We start from the raw sequence: 6,000 nt of genomic DNA, 5'->3' as shown, positions 1-6,000 counted from the left end.
ACCATATGTTTTTGCATTGAGCTTCTTTCTCATTGGTATCCCAACAATCTGTATGTTGACAATTTTAAAGGCCCATTAAGCCTTCAAAATCATTTTTTTCTCAAAAACTTTTTATTTTTGGTATCTTGTTACAGTTTCCAAAAGGTAACTCATTTGCCATCTGCTTTTTATACACCAGTTTGAAAAGCCGGTTGTATTATAGTTTCCCCCCTGGCGGCCAGGCAGTGTCCAATTTTGTCTGGAGCATATCTCCTACACGCATGAAGGAATTTTAATGACATTTCATAATAATGTTCACCACTACGAGAAGCTGTGTCAAGCACATGACTCCAGTCTCTAGGTCAAAGATCAGATCACATTTAGAGGTCATTGAAAAACGCTTATCCAGAGCAAAACTTCTACATGCAAAGAGGGATTTCAATATAACTTGGCACAAATATTCACCATTGTAAGGCAAAATTTAGGTTCCTGCATCCAAGGTCACACATGGGGATCAAAGTCCAGATAAAAATATGAAAATGTGTATTTAGACCATGATTTAGTCATCATTTATTGAGGGATTGAAACACAAATTGTCATTATTAATACTACAGGTGTGAACAAGAGCTGTCAGTAGGACAGCAATGCTCGACTATTCTTAGTGCTTGATAGTAAAAGAGTCTTGATAATGTAAAATTTTATGAGTTAATAACAGAAGGACAAATTTTTTCTTTAAATCTATGTTACAGTTATAGGCCTTGGAGAGAGTCCTATTATGCTCTCAAAGAAGAGTGTAAAATTTCAACTTGTTTCAATAGAATATGAAAATATCTGAGGTGGTATGCAAACCTAAAAGTAAATTCTAAGTTGAAAAAGGGGCATAATTCTGTGAAAATGCTTGATACAGTTACCTGCTCCTGTCTACAGGTTGGGGTTATAATGGTAAACAAGTGTGCAAAGTTTCAAAGCCATATGTCAATGGACTTTGAAAATATTTGAGGTATTACAAAAACTTTAACGTAAATTTAAGTCGAAAAAATGGCATAATTCTGTCAAAATGCTTGATACAGTTACCTCCTTCTGTCTACAAGTTGGGGTTATGATGGTGAACAAGTGTGCAAAGTTTCAAAGCCATAATTGTCAATGGACTTTGAAAATATTTGAGGTTTTACAAAAACTTTAACATAAATTTAAGTCAAAAAAGGGGTATAATTCTGTCAAAATGCTTGATACAGTAACCTCCTTCTGTCTACAAGTTGGGGTCATGATGGTGAACAAGTGTGCAAAGTTTCAAAGCCATATGTCAATGGACTTTGAAAAAATTTGAGGTATTACAAAAACTTTAACAAAAATTCTAATTTGAAAAAGGGGCATAATTCTGTCAAAATGCTTGATACAGTTACCTTCTCCTGTCTACAGGTTTGGGTCATGATGGTGAACATGTGTGCAAAGATTCAAAGCCATATGTCAATGGACTTTGAAAATATTCGAGGTATAACAAAAACTTTAACATAAGTGGTTACGCGGACACAGTTGCTCGAATGACTACAATAGCTCTACTTATTCTTTTCAAATAGTCGAGCTAAAAATGTAATTTAGGTTAATATATGCAAGGTCAAGGTCACTAAAGATGATAAAACTGAGAAGCAGTGTCATGCGCATGAACCAGGTCTCTAGGTCAAAGGTCAAGGTCACACTTGGAGGTCATTGAAAACGCTTCTCTGGAGAATGCTTAGAGGGATTTCAATATAACATGGCACAAATGATCATCATTGTGAGGTGAAGTATAGCATGCAAAATCCAGGTGTCTGTGGCCAAGGTCAAAGTCATACATATGGGTCAAAGTTCAGAAAAAAAAATGTAAATGTGTATTTGGACCATTTAGTCATCACTTGTCGAGGGATTGAAACAAAAATGGTCATTTTCATAACTACAGGTGTGAAACATGTAATTAAGATTAATATATGCAAGGTCAAGGTCACTGAAGATGATGAAATATAGAGATGTTGTCCAAAGCATATCTGCTACATATATGAAGGGATTCTAATGAAACTTCATTGAAATGTTTACAACTATGAGAAGCAGTGTCATACGCATAAACCAGGCCCCGAGGTTATAAACATTTTAAAAATCTCAACTCAGAACTCAGCTCCAAGCTCCGAGTTTGAGACCGATCTCAAATGTTTATAACCTCTGGGCCTGGTCTCTAGGTCATAGGTCAAGGTCACATTAAGAGGTCATTGAAAAATGCTTTTCTGGAGCAAAACTTCTGCATGCATAGAGGGAATTCAATATAACTTGGCACAAATTTTTTTAATGTTCAGCATTGTGAATAAATATTGCACACATAAGCCAGGTCCCTAATACCAAAGTCAAGGTCACATAGAGAGGCCAAAGTTTGTGTACAGGGACCATTAGTAGCATCTATTGATGAATTGTAACACATTTAATACCTACATGTATCATGGCAATAGGTATAATTATAGGGATTTAGTATTTTGTACAGAAGTCAAAATACTACTTTGTTTACATTTTGCTTTCTTTATGACAGATAAATGCACATTCAGCGCTAGTTTCTTCGGTTGTTAATTTACTTAGATCTAACATGCTCTAAATTCATTATATCTATAAAGCATTATTAAACACATGTTTGATCTTTCTAAAGAATTTAAAAATAATCGATTTCTGAAGTGTAATGTGCCTTTAATATTGCAGCCTGGTACTGGCATTGAAGACAATTTACTTCTATACAGACTCTTCATTATTCATTCCTTATTTTGTTCACTTTTTAGCTCACCTGAGCAGGTGAAGTATAGATACCAGCTGTTGTTTCATGTCTCATCAACTTGTGCTAACATTTACCCAAATAGTGTGGATTGATTTTAGTGCCATCTGATGTCTAAATCATGATCGGCATAATTCCTTATTATGATTACATGTTTTGTCCAGACTGAAAAGTGGAAGTCCATTTAAGATATTTAAGGTAGTATAAGTTAGAACAACATTTCTTAAACCACCAATCTAAAACTATACCTCCTTGTTTTGATGTTAAACAAAGTAGAAAAATTGTTCGCTCCACTGAACCAGATTACACGCAGAGATAAAATGCATAATTATGACATCTACTCATCAAATACTTGCACAGATATTGATTTTTTTGTAATGTTTTTTTTCCTGCATGATATTTGTTTTTGCAGCAGAGAGGACGGGAATGTAATATTCTGTATGTATAAGAATTGTTTGTAATTTACATTGGCCAAAAACTGTTCCACATGTTTAAAATCTGTACCAATTAAGCATGATGGACTTGTAACCATTAAGGAGAACACTTATAGGACCCTGTTGGTTTACGTTTTACAAAACATATGATGACTAAATAATGAAGTTAAAACAAATGTTGGATATATAAAATAACATATATCAAGAAAGAACATATTTGTCACATGCGAAAAGCTTATGCTAGAAACTACATAAAAGTTGTTTTTTTTCTAACATGGCAAGTGATTTCCTACTATTCACCATTCACCATACCAACATTGGGAAAAAATGTAATTAACCTTAGTAATGTTATAGTTTAGCGAGTGCTTTCATTTGACTCAATATGATACATTTGTTTTACAAAAGATTTTTGTAGCGGAAGTTGAAATTCACACCTGAGCTTTTGTAAAGAAACTTATATTCTCTATTTGTGGAACATCATTAGATTTGAGTTGGACAGAGTATTGTATGAATGACACTTTTTATTATAATATTTTGAAATCATAAATGTAAAAGATGCTTTCATTTATTTGACAAAATGAATAAGCCAGATGTGAACATTATATTAATCTGCTCTGAAGCTTCTTGTGAGTTTTTCAAAGCTAGAAATAGAAAAAAGACCTTTAAAGAAACATCTTCTGGTGTATTTTTAATGGATGGATCACCACTGAACAGTGTAACACATACTTAGTTCTCTATCAATGTATAACAAAATAACTGTAATCATAAGCTAGAGATGGCTAAAATGCCCTTTTATTCCAAATGAAAATGTCTTCTTTCTGATGAAACTCTACCAACTCAAAAGTATGAAAATTGAGAGTTTTAGTTCATATGCACTGCAATTCTCCTTTATAAGATATATCAATAGATCAATTTATAAATTTCAATGTCTTCTTGAGTTATGCCATGTAGAAAAATTTAAGTTTGAAGTTTAAAAATATTAGACAGTTGAGACTATTTGGCACTGCAGTTTTCTTTATAAGATTTAACCTCATAAAATTTGAGGTTTTTAACTAAAATAATTTTTAAGTTGTATACTTCAGACAATTTGTTATAGACAAAATTTGGAAGGCAAAACCTACTCTAAATCCTTCTGTCTTTGATGGGATCCCTCTATCTTCAATGGGAGATAATAAGTTAAGGTTGGATTATATATTTATTATTAAGGATTCAAAAACTAAAAAGCAAATGTATACATAAATAATTTATTTGCATAGACTACACTAGGTAGTAACAGCATTTCAACATGATGAAGGCAAAATGCTAATCTTGTTTGTACATATACACAAATTATATTAACACATCTGTACATATTATAAACTGTGTTAACATATTTCATTAAAATAAAATACTGACTCACTCATTAAAATTGCTAGATCAATTAAGAACTGACAACTTTTAACAGATTCAAAATAACATTGATGCAACCTGTTCCCTAAATTCATAGAGTTATTCATCGAGTTAAAACCTAATTTCTTGAAATTCTATGAGTTACAACCTGTATTTGTTTGTTTTTTTTGCCGATGTATTGATTTTTAAGTAAAAAGTGGTACATTTACTACAGCTGAACAGCTCTCCTTCTTAACCTACGGTACTGTAACTGAAAGTGGTCAGCCTTTGCCTCAAGCATAGAGCTACACCAGCCTGCACATTCATGCAGTCTGACCAGGCTTTATACTGTTTATAGCTTAACTTTTGTATTTTGATATTGAAATCCCTTGAATTTTGATGGACTGTTTCAAATTCAAAGCTGGACAGATCCATTATAAAATATAGTAGATTATGGGTTAAATATTTATTGAGCTTCAAACTCTTTTTATTTCAGTTTTTCTTTTTTACACAGCTTATATTTTTTTGTAAAGAATTGTCAATCTCTGATTAGAAACAAGCCCTTTTCAATACTAGCCAATCAAAAGGTAATAAATCCATATTGGACAATTTTTGCTTTATAAAATCTTATAAATCTTAAAAGGAAAATTTTTTTTGTAAAGAATTATTGCCCCTCTTAATTCAATAGCAGGTTGGAAATATGGCTTGATAACAAATATTCCATTGAAAATTTTAACAATTGATCTGAAAGTGGCAGAAATGAATCTTTTAACATACTTTTTACTAGTTAAATATTGCAATTAATGTTTCGTAAAATATATTATCTGATTTACATACGAAAGTCAATATATCATCTTAAACATTTACAACTTTCAATCTGATTTCATAAGTTTTTTTTTTGTACAATTGCTGAGTGAATAAATTTTTAAAAATTGTCAATTCTACAGATCTAATGAGAATTCTTTACAATTTATTCCATCAATCAATTATGAAAGGAAATCATTAAATTCAATAGGTAGCATTAAATATTACAATCATTATGTCGAAAAAAAACTTATATACGATATGATAATTAAAAAATCATTTATAGACAGATCAACTAACAAAGTCTGGTAGGTTAAACAATATTGTAAAAGTTTAAAATAATATTACACAGTTTCTATTTATTAACAATAAACTATAATAACTTTACATTATTTAAATAACTACGTCTATTGTCATCCGATTCTATCAATAAATTATACACACTGTGTTTATGAAATACGTAAGGAAATGTCATGAAAATCACCCCACTGACTTACGTTAATTCTGGCATAGTTTTGAATAAATCAGACAATTGAGGCATACATTATGAATAAATTGGTGGCATGCTGCCATGGCCATTATTTCAAAAAGCCAAGGGCCATAACTCTCCTGCAAAGGCATTATTTGAGA

The sequence above is a fragment of the Ruditapes philippinarum genome, unplaced genomic scaffold (assembly GCF_026571515.1).
Source record: "Ruditapes philippinarum isolate M1 unplaced genomic scaffold, ASM2657151v2 ctg4791_1_1_1_1, whole genome shotgun sequence".
Classification (NCBI taxonomy): Eukaryota; Metazoa; Mollusca; class Bivalvia; order Venerida; family Veneridae; genus Ruditapes; species Ruditapes philippinarum.
The sequence above is the reverse complement of the archived record's forward strand: the minus strand, read 5'-3'. Positions refer to the sequence as shown.